Here is a 20,537-nt window from a genome sequence, read left to right as displayed (position 1 = left end):
TTATTTCATTTTTTTATTTTATACCTGTGATTGAATTCTTTGCTTCTAGGTTGAACTAACTTATACGCTTTCATTTTTTATCGATATTGATTTTTAGATGTTTCTTTTTAACTTTTTTTACACTTTGATTGGATTGATTGTTTTTAGCATTGTTAATGTTAACAAATTTTTAACTTTGAAAGGGTTTATTTCGCACGCACAGTCTGTTTACTTTGGCTTTGTTTTGCATGAATTGTACTAACAATGATGAAACCCGCGGGCGTGCTAGGGGTGGTCGTGGTCTTTCTTTTCTCTACCTATTCGCTGCTAACCTAAGACGCTACTCCAGCTACGTCCGGACGGATAGTAGTCGTGGTGTGTGTAATGAGGTATGAGGGTATGCGTTCACATAGCAGCCCGTAGCAGTGTAAGAGGAGTGCGAACATGTGGGCAATGTGGTGGCGCTCGTCTCCCTAGCAAGCCTTCAGTTTCTGAATCGAAATAAACTCTTAAACTAAAACCCAAAAAATCATTTTTCGTAGATACGTCGAATGTGGTTCAAGCAGCGGGGCAAGCACACCGAAGAAGACTTCTACCCCAAAAAAGCGGCGAAATCTGTAAGTTCATCTCTGTATACCACCTGCTATACAAAATAATTACTAGCTTTGATTAACATGTTATTTTTATTTTGTAGAATCCCTTCATTTAGTGATAGACCCCTATTTGCTTTATTTTTCAGAAGTCTGCGTAGTAACGATTCTACCCCAAAAAAGCGCCGAAATCTGTAAGTTCATCTCTGTATACCACCTGCTATACAAAATAATTACTAGCTTTCATTAACATATTATTTTTATTTTGTAGAATCCCTTCGTTCAGTGATAGACCTCTATTTGCTTTATTTTTCAGAAGTCCGCGTAGTAACGATTCTACCCCAAAAAAGCGGCGAAATCTGTAAGTTCATCTCTGTATACCACCTGCTATACAAAATAATTACTAGCTTTGATTAACATATTATTTTTATTTTGTAGAATCCCTTCGTTCAGTGATAGACCCCTATATGCTTTATTTTTCAGAAGTCCGCGTAGTAACGATTCTACCCCAAAAAAGCGCCGAAATCTGTAAGTTCATCTCTGTATACCACCTGCTATACAAAATAATTACTAGCTTTGATTAACATATTATTTTTATTTTGTAGAATCCCTTCATTCAGTGATAGACCCCTATTTGCTTTATTTTTCAGAAGTCTGCGTAGTAACGATTCTACCCCAAAAAAGCGCCGAAATCTGTAAGTTCATCTCTGTATACCACCTGCTATACAAAATAATTACTAGCTTTCATTAATTTATTATTTTTATTTTGTAGAATCCCTTCGTTCAGTGACAGACCCCTATTTGCTTTATTTTTCAGAAGTCCGCGTAGTAACGATTCTACCCCAAAAAGCGCCGAAATCTTTAAGTTCATCTCTGTATACCACCTGCTATACAAAATAATTACTAGCTTTCATTAACATATTATTTTTATTTTGTAGAATCCCTTCGTTCAGTGATAGACCCCTATTTGCTTTATTTTTCAGAAGTCTGCGTAGTAACGATTCTACACCAAAAAAGCGCCGAAATCTGTAAGTTCATCTCTGTATACCACCTGCTATACAAAATAATTACTAGCTTTCATTAATTTATTATTTTTATTTTGTAGAATCCCTTCGTTCAGTGACAGACCCTATTTGCTTTATTTTTCAGAAGTCCGCGTAGTAACGATTCTACCCCAAAAAAGCGCCGAAATCTTTAAGTTCATCTCTGTATACCACCTGCTATACAAAATAATTACTAGCTTTCATTAACATATTATTTTTATTTTGTAGAATCCCTTCATTCAGTGATAGACCCCTATTTGCTTTATTTTTCAGAAGTCTGCGTAGTAACGATTCTACCCCAAAAAAGCGCCGAAATCTGTAAGTTCATCTCTGTATACCACCTGCTATACAAAATAATTACTAGCTTTCATTAATTTATTATTTTATTTTGTAGAATCCCTTCGTTCAGTGACAGACCCCTATTTGCTTTATTTTTCAGAAGTCCGCGTAGTAACGATTCTACCCCAAAAAAGCGCCGAAATCTTTAAGTTCATCTCTGTATACCACCTGCTATACAAAATAATTACTAGCTTTCATTAACATATTATTTTTATTTTGTAGAATCCCTTCGTTCAGTGATAGACCCCTATTTGCTTTATTTTTCAGAAGTCCGCGTAGTGACGATCCTAGCCCAAAAAGCGTCGAAATCTGTAAGTTCATCTCAGTATACCACGTATTATACAAAATAATCACTAGCTTTGATTAACATATTCTTTTTATTTTGTAGAATCAATTCGTTCAGTGACAGACCCCGCCATGATTCTGAAATAACCACTGCACTTAATTATGGTAAGTTCATTATGACATCGATCTTTTTTTTCAACAATCTCGGAAGTAAAATACCTATTACAATCGAAACCAGAACGTGTACTTTTCCTTTCAGGCAGCGAAGAAGAGTCTGGCGAAGAGGAAGAAGGGATTGCCGAGTTAGCGGTGCCCCGAATAGCAAGAATGTTTATGGACGAAGACGATGCGGAAGTCAACGAAAGATCCGCCAACGCTACTTGGAGCGGTCCCCTCAATCGCCTCGACCAGCCGATTGTGCTTCAACGCCCGCCTCACCGACGCCTGTTTCGCCGACTGCCATGGAACCCAGCAACAAATTTCAATTTGAATGGAGAAAGTTTTCAACGCCTCAAATTGAACCTCATTTGAGGCGAGAACCGTTCTCGCAAATTAGTGGCCCTACAGTTTCTTTCACGAGACCATACGAAGCATTTATTGCCATATGGGATCGTGAAATTATGGAAATGATTGTCAGGGAAACTAACATTTACGCACAGCAGCTGGCAACGACCATGTTGGAGAATGGAACGATCTGTCCTAGTAGTCGAATTACTCGTTGGCATGATACAAATGTAAATGAACTTTACACGTATTTTGCCATCGTTCTGGCTATGGGAGTGGTGATCAAAAGCCGGTTAAACGAATACTGGAATACCTCTAACGACATCTTCAGTACTCCTGGCTTTTCCACGAAGATGTCACTTGACAGATTCTACCTTCTGTCAGCATGTCTGCATTTTAATAATAATAAAGATTGTAACTCTGCGTTGTTGACACGACCCCAAGCTAAACTTTTTAAAATTAAACCTATAATAGATCACCTTAATCGCAAGTTTTCTGAATTATATAGTTGTCTCAAAATGTGGCTCTCGATGAGAGTCTGACCATGTGGAAGGGCTGGCTTGAAATAAACCAGTTCATCCCTAACAAAGCAGCCACAGTTGGAATCAAAACCTTTGAATTGTGTGAATCTCAGACTGGTTATTTGTGGCGTTTTGAAGTATACGCAGGCCATGACACCTCGGCATTTCAAGAAGATGATCCAGTCTCGGGGAAAGTACCAGCTCTAGTGCTCAGACTTTTAAATGGTCTTGAACATAAAGGGCACACAATATGGATGGACAATTACTACAACTCTCCATCACTGGCACGAGAACTGAAGATCCGGGGATTTGACTGCGCGGGGACGCTCCGGAGAAACCGTCAATTCGTACCACCTGAATTGGCGAGTATTACAAAAAACGACATGATTGTCGGTCAATTGTTGGGATGCACCTCTGGAGATGTGGACATTGTGGTGTGGAGGGATAAAAACCTCGTGGCTTTTATTTCAACATACCATGCTCTCCTAGCTACCAAGTGTGGCGATACAGTTAAGCCGACAGTCGCGCAGGACTATAATCTTAATATGGGCGGAGTAGACCGTAAGGATCAGCAACTCGCAATGTACCCTTTAGAAAGAAACAGGCATAAGGTGTGGTACAAAAAAATTTTTAAAAGACTCTTGAACGCTAGTGTCCTGAACTCGTACATTTTACTGAAAAACCAGTCGTGGGAACACCGGAAATTCCGAAAGGCGTTGATAACTGATTTGTTTACAGCACACCGAGCCCCTGCACCTAACCCAAAATCCATCGCAACATCAGTACATAGCCCGGCACAATACAGTTCGATTAATCCCAAAAAGACAGACCGACTTAGGCGCCGATGCGTCGTCTGCAAAAAACTAACTGCCACGTACTGTAAAGCTTGCCAACTGTCAATGTGTACTTACACGTGTTACGAGCCTTACCACACTGCACACTGACGCTTTTCAGACCATTACTTATTTATATATACACACACACATACGCACACACACACACACTGACACACACACACACACACACACACTGACACACACACACACACACACTGACACACACACACACACACACAGAGTATTTGGGCACTAGTGTTAAAGATAATTCTAAAGAATAATAATGTAGGGTAATTAGGTATTATTACCATCCATGTTGTTGTGAAGTACTACACAAAATGCTGCATTATGTGTCTGGTAGATATATATGTAAATATGTTTTATACACTTTTTTTTGTGCATGTAAGCTTATTAAGTGGCGGCCAGGGTCATGTCACCAATGCAACTCGCACCTATAACGAACTGGAAAAGTCATCAACTGAATTGAATATTTTTACATAATATAAATTAGCGATGCTTATAAACATGATTAAGGGCATCCTCCATGTTAATAATAGATTAGGTAGTGTAATTGTTTAATGTTTAATGTGATTTCCTTTGTGATTGTGATTTATTGTTACTTCCTTACATTAAAATTTCGATTGGTTTTCGCTATCGTAATGTCTTGTCTTATACGTAGTTGTAATGAACATTGTGTACTTAGCACATCTATCCTGATTAGTTGTGCGCGCATGGCTTATGTTACAAGCCAAATTTTTTACTTGTTGTTATTAATTTTGTATCTTTTTTTTTAAACTTATAATGTGTATTGTTACCTAGTAAAAAAAAAAGAGATGGCACTCAAGTAAGCAATCAGATTATGAGGGATTTGGGTAATTTGTGTGGTGTTAATGTGTTTCTTAATTTGATTTATGTACGATTATCTGTAGATTGCCTACTTACTTTAGTAGGAAAGATTATATGATCTTTATCATGAAAAATCATATAATCATGATAAGTCATTTCATGAGTATGTCTGTAAATATTCCAAGCTGTTTAAAAAAGTCTGTACATTGGCCTAATCATCGCACTTAGGCATCTTATAAAAATGCACCTGACAAAATTAAAATGACTTGGAATATCATTAATAAGGAGACTGGGAATGTCAGAAACAGCAATGCTGAATTAACTTTGAAAACCAATGATAGAATAATAACTTCTCATCAAGAAGTGGCCAGTGCCTTTGTGCGCTACTTTGCTGATATCCCAGCTTCTACTACAAAATCTTTAATTTCATCTCCTACCGTCGCCGAATCATTACTGCAAGATCATGTTGATAAATGCAGTGTTAACTTTAAGTGCACAAATATTGATATAAAGGACATAATTGGTAATTTCAAGCTCATTAATATTAAGAAAACTGGTGATTTATGGGGAATTTCAATTAAGGTTATAAAATCCATTATTGATATAATCGCACTTTACCTTGCTACAATATTTAATGACTGTATTGATTGTGGTGTGTTTCCTGATCTAATGAAATATAGTAAAATAATACCTTTGTTTAAATCTGGTAGTACTTTTGACCCCTCTAACTTAAGGCCCATTTCAGTACCTACTACCTACATTGAGTAAAATTTTTGAAAAAAATATTTTGGTACTTTTGAACCATTTCAATTCCAATAACCTGTTTCATAACAAACAATATGGATTTACTAGAGGTCGTTCAACTATTGATGCAGGTGTAGATCTTATTAAAAATATTTCTCAGGCTTGGGAGGAATCGCATAATGCACTTGGGGTATTCTGCGACTTATCTAAAGCTTTTGATTGTGTTGAGCATAATACATTGTTGAGGAAATTACACCATTATGGTATTAGGGGCGTTTCATTAGAACTTATTAAATCTTATTTATCCAGAAGAATCCAAAAGGTAGACGTTAAAGGAAAGAGATCTTCCGGTGTCTTACATATGGGTTCCATATTGGGTGCCTTCCTATTTCTTGTGTATATCATTTACCAAAGTTTATTGAAACCCGTCACGAGGTCGTATTATTCAGTGACTATACATACTTATTGTTTAAAATTAAACGACAATTGGAAGATTATGACGATGTGATTGATGCTATCTCGCGCGTGGAACATTGGTTTAGTGTTAATAATCTGTTATTAAATAACAAAAAACAAAATGTATAAAATTTACCACACCTAATGTTAGACAAGTAAACACTAATATTACTGTAAGTGGAGAGACACTGGATCTTGTGGATTCGACAGTTTTTATTGGTATAACAGTTGATTCTAAGCTGCAGTGGGGTCCTCACATATGCAAGTTAGCGAGTAGACTTAGTTCTGCAGCGTTTGTGGAAAAAAAAAAGCGAACGTATACGTGAAGATACGGCACGTCTGGTTTATTTCAGTTATTTTCATAGTGTTATGTCCTATGGCATTTTGCTATGGGGCAATGCTGCCGATGTCGAAACGATTTTCATCCTGCAGAAGAGGGCTATTCGTGCTATTTATAATATACACCCGAGGGAATCCTTGAGGGACAAGTTTAAGAAAATCAAAATTCTAACTTTAGCGTCCAAATATATTTTTGAAAATTTATTATACGTGCGTAAAAAAATTGAAGAATTCCCTAGAGTCTGCGATTTGCATAATGTGAACACTAGGAACAAACATAGGCTTGCGTTGCCGGCGGCTCGAATTAAGATAATAAGCAACTCTTAAGGGGCTGGGTGTACAACTTTTCAACAAGATCCCACAAAACGTTCAATTATTACCTGTTCATAGATTTAAGAAAACTGTCAAGGAACGTTTGTGCAACAAGGCATATTATAAAGTTATGTATTATTTACTTTTCATTTTTCATTATTTTTAATTGTATATTTTGACTTGTTTTTTGTTTATTGTAAATATTCTTACTTATTTAAAATAAAATATGAGAAAAAACAACAAAAAAGCCCGCTGAGTTGGTTTCGCTGGTTCTTCTCAGGACTGTGGCTTTTTTTGGTTACATTAACATTGTTATTTATATTTTGACATTCAACAAGTGTGTTATACTTACTGACATCTAAGTTGAAATAAATGATTTTGAATTTGAATTTCACTTGTCGCTATTTTTTTATAAAAATATTTTAATTTCTTTTGTCTCTTCAAACACACAATCCTAAAATGAATTGTTTATTTGACTTATCAATACTTAAATAAAAATAAGTTCGAAAAAAAAGAACCCTATTAATTATTTTTATTTGAATAAGTCGCATCTATATTCTATACTATTTATCTCGCCTCTAGCCATCATTTTGTGAAGTCGTCGTGGCCTAAAGGATAAGACGTCCGGTGCATTCGTATCGAGCGATGCACTGGTTTTCGAATCTCGCTGGCGGGTACCAATTTTTCTAATGAAATACGTACTCAACAAATGTTCACGATTGACTTCCACGGTGAAGGAATAACAACATCGTGCAATAAAAATCAAACCCGCAAAATTATAATTTGCGTAATTACTGGTGGTAGGACCTCTTGTGAGTCCGCACGGGTAGGTAACACCGCCCCGCCTATTTCTGCCGTGAAGCAGTAATGCGTTTCGGTTTGAAGGGTGGGGCAGCCGTTGTGACTGTACTGAGACCTTAGAACTATATCTCAAGGTGTGTGGCGCATTTACGTTGTAGATGTCTATGGGCTCCAGTAACCACTTAACACCAGGTGGGCTGTGAGCTCGTCCACACATCTAAGTAATAAAAAATAATGGAACAGATGTTCATTTTTCACTATGTTGAACGTGGTTTTTGATATTTTTCTTCCAAAAATCTAACTTTTTCATTGGAATTAATGCTTAGTTCCATATAAATATTTCAAAATTAATTACCTATTGTATCACTTATAAACGTGTATTCTGCAAAATCTTAGTTTTTATGAGACATTGTTTTTGTACCAATTATGACTCTCATATTTGATACACTCATACTCATCATCTGTAGAATATACGTGCCATTATTTAAACTTTTTTACGATTGAAGGATTACTGGTGGCCCGGAGGTCTTTCCAGTTTCACCAGGACAGGTGGGCGAGCAAAGGCTCAGCCAGAAGGGGTGGGATTTGCTAACAGCTGCCCGAACGCCTCCGAAGGAGACCTAACAACTCAGGAGCAGCTGCTTCGCGAATGAATCTGCTACCGGATCCGAATCGCGACCCGCTGAGAAGATCCGGCGAGAATTATTTAAACTAGCTTGGCGATAAGCTTAATTTATTGTAAACAAAACAGTCTTTGTCCCTGACGTCAAGAATGTATTCTTAACTATAGTCGGATTTTTTGTTAGACGAAGTCAACAGACGTTTACCGTGTTGTCAGTTTTTGATGAAATAAAAATAGTGTTGTGACAAAGTGAACGATTGAAAAACTCCTGAATTAATGAAATTGCCTCGATTGTCTAGTGAATAGTTGGTGTGCCGAATTGCCGATATCGGGTACGGGGTTCGAATTTTAGGCGTGCTTTGTACATACCAACGAGTTTTCGACGAAATATTATGTTCCTATAGTATCTACCTGTACTGAATACCGAGTGTTTTAAACATTAAGAAAAAAAATTGCGAGGAAGCTTGTAAGACTGTCTTATTTCCAATACATCATATAGTTGAAACTATAGATGTATAAAATATAACAATTAAAGATAGGTAATGAAAATAAAAAAACTGATTGTAGTTACATACTACTAGTAACATATATTGGAGCACTTTAATACAATTTATTGTAAATATAAATAATATTCTTTTATAGTTTGAAATTAATGATTAACTCTTCACACTCATTGTTCATTCATGTGATTGAACGAGAACTGAACGCATCACTATTACTTTAAAGATAGCAACATTATTTCTCAAAGTGACATTAGCTACTGTCAGCTGGCTTCGTCTAATTAAAAATCCGACTAGGTATAATGAATGAAATATTAAACCCACTTATGTGACATTTGCAAAAGGGCTTTTTGTTCCAAAGATTATAAAAATAAGTGGAGTGTAAAAGAAAAATTGGATCATATGCCATTTGATTTTTATTTTATCATGTACATAAGATTGTATAAAAACATAAAATATTACATACAGGAAGCGTTTTTTTTTATTAATTAGGAAATAAAAGTTAACTTTTACAAACCTAACTCATTATTTTGAATACAATACAAAGTGTAGTAAAGTTGTAAGAATTTAAGAAATAAAAGAAATTTATTTTATTGATAAAACTAGTTAGAATTCCTATTCCAATTAGATGTAGAGAAAATCATGTTTTTTTTCACTATCTATTCGCTGGTAGCCTTGGGGCTAAATTAGGTTTCAAAAATATATGCTCAAACCCACATGCGTGGAAAGTCTTGAAATGGGATCCAAAAGCAACCTGGAGCTATCATTTTAACAGTTGCGATAATAACATGTACTTTTAGTTTAGGAATATTATGTTCTTTTTTATAATAAATAAAGTTAAATTTTAGACTTTTAAAAAAACTTAAAGGTGTTGTTAAGAGTCGTAGAGTAAAAACTAAGTAAAAAACTAATATACAATTCGAATGGTTCGAAGCTTCGTAAAGAGTTCTTTGAATCTGCCGCATGATATTGCAGTAAATCTACTCATATTTTTTTTATTTATTGCTTAGATGGGTGGACGAGCTCACAGCCCACCTGTTGTTAAGTGGTTACTGGAGCCCATAGACATGTACAATGGAAATGCACCACCAACCTTGAGATATAAGTTCTAAGGTCTCAGTATAGTTACAACGGCTACCCCACCCTTCAAACCGAAACGCATTACTGCTTCACGGCAGAAATAGGCGGGGTGGTGTTACCTACCCGTGCGGACTCACAAGAGGTCCTACCACCAGTGATTACGCAAATTATAATTTTGCAGGTTTGATTTTTATTACACGATGTTATTCCTTCACCGTTGTAGTCAATAGTGAACATTTGTTAAGTACGTATTTCATTAGAAAAATTGATACCGCCTGCGGGATTCGAACACCGGTGCATCGCTACATACGAATGCACCGGACGTCTTATCTTTTAGGCCACGGCGACTTCTTGTTTATTAAAGACTTGACAGATGTTTCCATATTTTGCGAAATGAGGCTTGGCGCACGCACTCGTTAAGTGGTGTTTCAGTCTTTCACCTGATCAGTCCAGCGCATGGGGATTCGTCCACGAGATCTCTTACCATTGACCCTACCCTGAACAGCAAGTTCCTCGATAGATTCTACTGGCCGTCGCGATACGTGTCCATAATATCGAAGAATCCTGGATTGCACTGTTGACGACAAGCTTTAAGAGATGTATAGTTCTTTTAGGATCGAGGCGTTACCAGATACACGTCACATATCGTGACGATTATGAAGTCGTGGGCTAAAGTTGCTTGGTGTACTCGTGTCGAGCGATACGACTAACCTGTACTAAAATTAGGAAATAGGAAGGCGGCAAATTGAAATTTTTTTTACAAAAAATTATATTTAATAGTTGTAAATATTAAAAATTTATAAAATGTCGTCGGAAAGTGACGGTGATGATGAGGGAAAAGAAACGAGGCGAAAAAACGCAGATATCAAGGGGACGACGGACAATCAGATTCGGACTGCAGATATAAACCTTTTCTCAAACCTGGGTACCGTCGTAGTTATCCTGATAACTCTCTTAATGACGAGTTTCCTGTCTACATCGAAGGTATCAGTAGAGAAGATAAAATTGGTAACAAAAATCCTTTACTTTATCAAAAAATTTTAAGTCGGTGAAGGGCATCAAAGAGAACAGGCGCATTAATGCTAATAAAATAATGCTTTTATTTAAACAGGCAGTGGCTGCCAATGATTTCATAAACCATAATTGCCTTAAAGAAAACAACATGAAAGCCTTCGATCAACAATAGTAACTAGATAAAGGGATACGTACAAAATTAAAGCAAAAACTGTCCGCGTGAATATATACTTATATAGGTACATTCGTTTACTAACAAACGGAGAAAAAGTTTTGAAACACTTTTACTTTCAAACTAATAACAACTATGGCACCTAGTAATAAAGTCACAAATCTCCAAAACATCTAATACTTACGGTCATTCGTCACATAAAACGAGCAAAGCAATAAATTACTCCTGTCACTTACCAATAAAGACATATTTTAAACAACTTTTAATGTTAAATCAATCTTAAAGTGCAACAAATAAAGTAACTTTTCCCTTAATTGCTCTGAGAACTAACATCGTTTTGCTTTATTTATTTTTGCTTCTTGAAATGCCGATTTCTATTTACTACAGGAGGTAAGGGAGTCGCGCTTAACACTAAAATAATTTATTAATGAATTAAAGTAAAAGTTTAGTTGTTTACTTTTTATGTTTTGGAAATGTATGTTTGTTAGTATCTAAACATTACTTATTATTTTATTAGCGTTACGTTTTTGTGTAATATATATTTTTAAGTTTTCGCGACCAGTGCACATAATAAAACAACGTTTAAACGGTTTCAAGCGTGGTATTTTTATTACAATGTTTCGGCCACATTTCAATAGCCGTGAGCACGGAAGGCAAAGATGTCCAGTGTCAATAAGCGGAGTTCTTAGCTGGCTTATAAAGTCATCTCTTGTTTCTCTGGCGACAATCGAGATCCATTCTGCACACGTGATTGCTAGGAAAGCTAAAATAAAAATGGAAAGCTAAGTATCTAATGAGAGTCCAACAAACAGACACAAAAGCAGCATTAACCAATTTTAACCAACTAATTTTGAAGTGCTGCTAACAAATTTTAAAAAATTATTACAACACAAATCTACTCCATGCATTTACTGTTCTGTTAAGCAAAAGTTTGTCCATGTGTTGACGAGCCTTGGCCAACATTTGTAGCGGTGGTTAAAAATCGGTAATTTTGTTCAAAATTTAATATTATTTATAAGTTTAAAGCTTACAATATAGTTTATACTTCATGTACTTACCGAAAGTAAGATACTCCGGCCGTTAAATTGCTTTTTCGGGCCTTATTTTTGCAACTTTTGAATACACACTGCGGTATTGTGAGACGGGTTGACATTGGCTGTGTTTGAAGTGAACTAAACAAAATAAGAGCTCACATTTCAAGTGCGCTGTTATTTGACGAGACGGATTTTATGCACCGACCCGAAATCTAGTTACTATTGTTGATCGAAGATGAAAGCTTACATTCCGGCATCTTCAGTGGAGCGTGTGGGGAAGATAAGATTCATTCCTACAGAAACGAGTAACACTGAACTCTTTGACAAATTAATATCAGATTCAGAAATCATTGCTGTTAGATGTTTCACAAAAAAAGTAGGCGGAAATATAGTCCCAATGTCCATAATAAGTGTGACCTTTTCGAGTACTGTTCTTCCAGATTTTGTATATTTAGATAATTGGAGATATAAGGTATTCCAATATGTACCACCTTTGATGCAGTGTTTCAGATGCCTTAAATTTAGACATAGTGCCAAAGTGTGTCGGAATGAACAGGTCTGTTCTAAATGTTCAGGCAATCATTCATACAAAGATTGTTCAACTGAAATTCTGAAATGTTGTAATTGCCAAGGCGATCATTTAGCTATCTCAAGATTTTGTCCAGTGAAACAAGCCCTTTATGAAAAACATAAAAATGTTTATTTAGCAAAACAATATGCTACAGTTGTATCTAAAGAATTTCCACCTTTGCGAAGACTTCAGAACAGACCAGATCATTCAATACAAAATAATCAAATTAAATCACAGGCCTTAATAGATAATCCTAATTCTGTTAAAAAACAACCTACTAAATTAAACTCAACTAATAATGTATCTTATGAAAATCTATTAAATGATAATTAGTTCCAAGAAATAATTGTTAAAACTATAGTAATGATAGCCAATTCAAATTCTGCAAAAACTATGACACACATTAAAGATATCCTTAAACAAAATTTAACCCTCTAATGGATCCACTTAAATTAATGCAATTTAACATTCAAAGCATAAACAATAAAAAATGGTTACTTAAAACTATACTTAAAGATAATTCCATAGATTTGTGTCTACTCAATGAAACTTGGCTTAAAAAATCTAGTCCTTCTGTTAATATAACCGGATACAATTACATTGGAAAAAATGCACAAAACGAGCATGGCGGTGTAGGTATATTGATAAGAAATACTCTTCAATACAAAAATATCAAAACAGCATTTTATCAGGATATTCAAAGTATCGCTATTGTAGTGTCGACAGTATCAGGACCAGTGTCCATTCTGTGTGTATATTGTCCACCTAAAAACAATAATAGTCGTAATTCGATTAGACTGAATAAATTAAAAAATATTATTAGTAAAATACCGAAGCCATGTATAGTTTCTGGCGATTTTAACGCCCACCATATTGCTTTTGGCTGTAGCACTACGAATACAAGAGGTAGAGAATTAATAGATATTTTTGATGAATTGGATTTATGCATCTTGAATACAGGATCAGCCACTACTATACAGAGACCAGGCTTCAATTCTTCAGCCATAGATGTTACTTGTGTCAGCCCAGTCCTCGCTCCACCATGTGAGTGGAAAGTCGGGGATGACCCTCATGGTAGCTACCATTATCCAACATTTATTGATCTGATTACCTCCCCTAAAAAGTATCAAATTAAGGATAGCTCACAAAAGTATTTATTCAAAAGAACAAATTGGGATGTATATATGGAAACATCTAAAGTAATGTTTGATAGCTTTTTAACAACTACTTGTCATGATCCTCTAAAAAGTTATAAAGAATTTTGTTTAATTTTAAACAATCTTAAAGTTAATTGTATTCCTGTTCATAAAAATAATATTCGTGTCTTAAATGCCCCTGCACCATGGTGGAGTGAGGACTGCGCTATATCTGTAAGGAAATCTAGAGAAGCTTTATTAAAATATAGAAACTGCATGTCCTTAGAAAACTATATTGAATACAAAAAAGCTGATGCACATAAAAAAATAATTATCAAACAGGCAAAATTGAATGGCTGGAAAAATCTCTGTCATTCATTTAATAGACACACTCCATTGACTAAAATTTGGAATGATATCAGAAAATTTAAAAGAATATATGTAAATGGAAATGTATATCGAAATGACGAATGGACAAAAGATTTTATTAATAAACTATCCCAGACTGACATACCCGAACTAGACAATATTCAGCTGTATTTTGACAACAATAATAACTCAAACAGTAATTTTTTATTGAAACCATTTATGTTTCATGAACTAGATATAGCTCTGTCATCAAGAAAATCCACAGCGCGGCGCCTGGTTTAGATGACATCCCATATATCATGTTACAGAAATTGCATATTTCAGTGGAAAACAAATTACTTGATATTCTCAATTCTCTCTGGCTTAGTCAACAAATACCTGAATCATGGAAAACTGTTTTTTTTTTTTTTTATTGCTTAGATGGGTGGACGAGCTCACAGCCCACCTGGTGTTAAGTGGTTACTGGAGCCCATAGACATCCACAACGTAAATGCGCCACCCACCTTGAGATACAAGTTCTAAGGTCTCAAGTATAGTAACGACGGCTGCCCCACCCTTCAAACCGAAACGCATTACTGCTTCACGGCAGAAATAGGCAGGGTGGTGGTACCCACCCGCGTGGACTCACAAGAGGTCCTACCACGAGTAATTACGCAAATTATAATTTGCGGGTTTCATTTTATTACACGATGTTATTCCTTCACCGTGGAAGTCAATCGTGAACATTTGTTGAGTACGTATTTCATTTGAAAAATTGGTACCCGCCTGCGGGATTCGAACACCGGTGCATCGCTTCAACACGAATGCACCGGACGTCTTATCCGTTAGGCCACGACGACTACAAAAGTAGTCGTACCTATTTTGAAACCTGATAAACCACCAGATGTTTATAAGTCTTATAGACCATTTTCTCTAACATCATGCATTGGTAAATTACTAGAACACATGATCAAACTAAGATTAGATTTTTTTGTAGAGACAAATAAACTATTACCCCCTTGTCAGTTTGGTTTCCGTAAAGGTAGGAGTACAGCTGAAAGTTTGATAACATTCCTTAATGATATGAAGAGTTGCCAGCTATCTAAATCCACTGCAGTGTGTGTCTTTTTGGATGTCCAAGGAGCCTACGACAATGTTGATTGTTGACAATGTTTACATGATCTTGGTTTACCTGGAAAGTTGTTAAAATGGATTTTTAATTTTTCATCTGATCGAACTCTATATGTCAAATATAACAATCAATTACATGGACCAAAAAAAACATGGAAAGGCCTAATGCAAGGAGCTTGCATGTCACCACTATTATTTAATTTATATACTTCACAAATTATTAATTTTATTCCTCATAATACTTCAATTCTACAGTTTGCTGATGATGTCCTGATATATAGTATAAACAGAAATATAAAATCAGCTGAAACAAATATAAACTTAGCACTACAACAATTAAATCTATTTTATTCCTTAAATTTAAAACTTAAAATTAACAGTGAAAAGAGTTCAGTTATGGTTTTAGGGAATGACATCATATCAGTTAAAGTTCTTTAAAATAATAAACAGATACCTCTAGTGAATGAGAAAAAATTTTTAGGGGTTATTTTTGATAATAAATTAGCATTTAAAAGCCACATAGATTATATATGTCACAATGCCATGAAAGGTATTAATATTATGAGATCTTTGGCAGATACATTCTGGGGATCTAACCCTAATATTTTATCAACAATCTATAAGAGCTTAATACGTAGCCATTTTGACTACAGTGGCATAGTTTATATGAATGCTAGACCATCCTTTCTTAAAAAAATAGACGTAATTCAAAACATGGCATTACACATAATAAGTGGTGCCATGCGCACTACTCCCATTATTTCAATGGAAGTAGAGACTTGTATTGAGCCCCTACCTATTAGAAGAATACTATTTGCTGAAAAATTCTCTACAAAGTTACTAGCATGCAATAGCCCTATTATCTTAAATAAACTGCCTGACACTCTGTCTATTTCTCAGCAATCCAATGTACTTATAACTGTAAATAATGTGGTTACAGGACAATTTCCAGAACTGTTAGGTGTTTTTAATTTAGTTTTTAAGAAAACAAAGAATATTTACAAAAATTATCTATGGCCTTTATATGTGGTTTCATATGATTCTTTATTTGCTAAAATGGAAATAGATGTTAGCCATGTTGGCAGTAAATTTGAATTTTATGAGTTTCTATCTAAAAAAGATGATTTTTAAGTGTTTGTTGAAGGATTATCAGGGTGGCGGTGATAATTGAGACACGAAGATAATAAGTTCTCTTTAATGCACGTTGCGACGGGTAGAGTACAAAAAGGGGTTGAAATATGCTAACCGCCGGTATTTATACAATCCGTCTTGACCTACTTTAATACAAACTTAATAGGTAATATTAAATATTGTTTATCTTAATTATTCTGTTGATTATTTACGTACAATTATTACTTATTACTTAATAATATCAAATTATATGATTTTATAACATTAAAGGTTTATTATGCCGCGGCGCCGAAAGCTGTCAAGCGGAAGGCGCCATAAAATATAAGTATAAAGAAATATGAATCAACTATTTACTTGATTACAAAATTACTATTTATAAAACAAAAATAAGTTCTATATATTACCTAATCATTAGGATGTACCTGAACTAGTTTGTAAACAATGGCTCACATATTAAGTATGTGAGGCCGGAAGTGTTACTTGATAACAAAAATATAATTGTACAACTTAAATAACAAAAGGGCTTATTGCGCCAGTATGAATCAATTATTCACTTGATTATAAAATCACTAATTATATTATAAAACAATAATTAAATAATGGTTCACATATTATGTGAGGCCGGAAGTGTTACTCGATAACATGTTGTATACTGATGGATCCAAAAGTGGTAATAATACTAAGTCAGCTTATTATGACGCCCAAAAGAAATTAACTAAATGTTTTAAATTAGATAATCATTGTACTATTTTTACAGCAGAGACATATGCTATTTATCAATGTTTATTGTACGTATGTGATATGGAAAAGGAGAAAAAGTATGTACTTATTATTTCAGATTCCATGATTCTCCTCCAGATTCTTCTCTCTTTAGATAATTATAAGTTAAGTTATAAGCTCAATTATCTAATATATTTAATAAGAAAAATTATATTTGATAGTGGTAAAACTGTAACATTTAAATGGGTTCCATCTCATAGCGGTATTTGTGGGAATGAGACAGTAGATAGGGCGGCAAATGCCGAACATGACGAGGACCACTCGCAAGTATTGAAGGTCCCATTCACGGACTATGTAACTTTACTTAAAGTAGAGAAAAGACAGCTATGGGAGAGTTACTGGCAATTATGTTCAGAGAATAAAGGCAAATGGTATAAGGAAATTCAAAAGAAGATCCCATGCAAGCCATGGTATTGCAATATCAAATTATTTAAGGAAAGAAAATTCATAACAATCATAAACAGAATGAGATTTGGTCATAGCCTAACACCTGCCCATTTGCACCGAATGAAAATAACAAATAGCAGCCACTGCCAATTCTGTAATGATGAAAATGCAGACCTGACGCACATAATATTGAAATGCTCCAACTTTTCCACACAAAGACTGACCCTAGTAATAGAAATAACAGAAAAACTGGAAGAAAAATTTGAATTAACGAAAACAAGAACAGCCCTTGAAGATGATGACATACGAATGACACCATAGATTATACACTTAATATTTTCGAGAATGACACTCTCAGTGTCAAACACTTATGTGTCAGTGTCAGAGGACTTAACCCGCCGCGTTCAAGAACTTTTGAGCAATGAAAGACTTTTCCCGAGCTTATATAAATTTATTACAGCGACTGTAGGAAAAATTTGACCTGAAAAAATACCATGAAAACCTGAGAAAAAACCGGGAATTTAATAATTTTGCATACTGTATGACATTTCGTAAATATTAACTTTATTATTGTATTATAATATGTAGACGGCCAATGGACTTGTATCCGGCTAATTTTATAAATAAATAAAATATAAAAACCAGCGGCAACACTGGTCTCAACCAAAGGTGAATGAAGTTAGCCCCTCAAAAAAATTTTTTGTTTAATTAACTATTTGTATTAGTTGAATAAATGTATTATGTATGCAAAATATGTGTACTGCGCATGCGTCAACTATAATGCCTAAACTTTCTACACGGTTTTATTCGTGAAAAAAAAACAAATATAAATCCTGAAGGAGCAATTAATTGGTATACAGTTTAATTAAAAAAATTAAAAAATAAATAAATGAAATAATGTGCATTGGCGTAAAGTTAGATCAAATACATTTTTTCCATCCTCCTACCTATCGTTATGAAGGTATAAAAAAGATAGGTTATGAGTTCACATAGGTAATATAAACAAATAAGTAAATATGTTCATTATTTATCTTTCAAAATTTCTTTATTTACTGAATTATTTAAGAATGATAGGCATATAAATTATCCTGTTTAATTATCCTAACCAAAAAATATGTTTATGCTTAAAGTCACGTGTTTATGTTATTCGAAAATATTAAGCTCCAAGCAGCATTTAGCTCCAACTAAATTCATTAAGAACCAATTTTTCAATCGATGATTAAAACAACATTAATACTGAGAATGAATATTTATTTATAAAATACACTTAAATGTTTTGACCACAAAATTCGCACGATAATTTAAATTAATATTCATTAATATTAATTTCAATAAATGAAGTGCACAAGTCTTTGATGGAGTGGAGATATAGAGAGATAACTCTCAACAGCTGATCCTTCTGCATTTGACTGATCACTGTCAAATTTGTCCACAGGAACAACAGTTTTCTTTTTGCTGGTTCTGATTGTTTACTTGTACTTGCTTCAGATATATTAAGGGGTGATGTGGCAATACACACTTGCCTTGCCTTTGTGTTCCTGCGCTGGAGCTACTTGGATAGCTTTGTCATTACTACACCTATTTTCAAGTGGCTGGACATCTGGAAATATGAAATAATGTTATCAATTTCTAGGTACCCAACAAACTTATAGTTTGTAAATATATAGGATTATATGTGTACTGTAGTAGTAGTAGTAGTAGTAGTAGTAGTATGTAGCTTCCTAGTCATCATCATCAGCCCATATAAATCTCCCCTTGCTGGACACTGGCCTCCACTATCATTGAGAGGATTTTTAGGCCTTAGTCCACCACGCTGGCCTAGTGCTGGTTGGTGGATTACACACCTAAGAAAATCCTAATAACATTTAGGTGTCCAGGTTTCATCACAATGTTTTCCTTCACTGTTAAAGTAAGTAAGTGATATTACACTGTGATAAATTTTCATTATCGCAAACTTCCTAGAACCTTATGTAATAGGAACTGAGGTCCACTTGCCCATTCTGGCTACTTCCACTAACTAACAAACTATTCTCCTTTTTTCTGATATTGTTATTTGATTATGAGATCTGTGAGTGTAACTAATTATTGACAGTTACACCTACCTTGACTACAAGATGGCAAAGGTATATGACACATATCATTTTTAGTCCTCTCTTCAATTTTCGATAATAGTGAGTATTAGTGAGTCTTTGTCGTTTCACAAATGCAGGCCGAGGTTCACTTTGAGTGAATTTTCGTTTTTTATCTGCCCGACAATCAAATGTGGATGGTAAACAGTTTGGTTTGCACATTATTTCATTTATTTATTTTTTAATTTTTTTAATTAAACTGTATACCAATTAATTGATCCTTCAGGATTTATAATTGTTTTTTTTTTGACGATTAAAACCGCGTAGAAAGTTTAGGCATTATAGATGACGCATGCGCAGTACACATATTTTGCATACATTTATTCAACTAATACAAATAGTTAATTAAACAAAAAATGAGTAATTTCGAAAGAGAACAAACGTGTTTTATATAAGAACAATCGAAAATGAATATTTACGAATCATTAAAGATGAAAAAATATAAAAAATTGCAAGAAGGGGGCTAACTTGTAGGTATATTTTTAAATATTATTTTTAAATAAATAAATGCAGAACAAACAATTATTAACAGTGAACAATCATGAACAAATGATGAACAAACGAATTAATAGAAAATAAGTAGAAAATATGAAAAAAAAATTTTTTGAGGGGCTAACTTCAGTCACCTCTCAACCAAATATATTAAGTGTATAATCTATGTTATTCAATGCTTCTCGCTTATTTGTTCGGAATTCGGATTGTGTACAATTTTGTAAGATTTGTTGATTTCAACTAAAAAAACCATGGAACAGTAAGTAATATTTAATTTTATTTATTAACATGACTGTAGTGTTTACATTTAAGTAAAAAACAACGCTCGAAGCAGTCATTTTACGAATTTGTAAGTGGATTTATTTGTCATATTTGATAGGAAGATAATAGAAAATATAAAACCCAAACGAATATG

At 34.4% G+C, this 20,537-nt stretch overlaps 2 long non-coding RNA genes and 1 pseudogene across 2 annotated transcripts; 1 reads left to right on the top strand and 2 right to left on the bottom strand.

Moving 5' to 3' along the window:
- The first annotated feature begins 10,601 nt into the window (after positions 1-10,601).
- On the top strand, positions 10,602-13,026 carry LOC149503018 (uncharacterized; annotated as a pseudogene).
- On the bottom strand, positions 12,885-17,809 carry LOC149503017 (uncharacterized). The gene is made up of 3 exons (XR_016323173.1): positions 17,161-17,809; positions 15,088-15,264; positions 12,885-13,353 (listed from the first exon to the last, which is right to left on the bottom strand). It is a non-coding gene; the product is annotated as an uncharacterized LOC149503017 (long non-coding RNA).
- Positions 17,810-18,735: 926 nt separating this feature from the next.
- On the bottom strand, positions 18,736-20,284 carry LOC114252302 (uncharacterized). The gene is made up of 2 exons (XR_016323174.1): positions 19,346-20,284; positions 18,736-19,101 (listed from the first exon to the last, which is right to left on the bottom strand). It is a non-coding gene; the product is annotated as an uncharacterized LOC114252302 (long non-coding RNA).
- Positions 20,285-20,537: the final 253 nt, after the last annotated feature.

This window comes from Bombyx mandarina, chromosome 05 (assembly GCF_030267445.1).
Source record: "Bombyx mandarina strain Sakado chromosome 05, ASM3026744v2".
Classification (NCBI taxonomy): Eukaryota; Metazoa; Arthropoda; class Insecta; order Lepidoptera; family Bombycidae; genus Bombyx; species Bombyx mandarina.
This window is presented reverse-complemented; position numbering and strand designations above follow the sequence as displayed.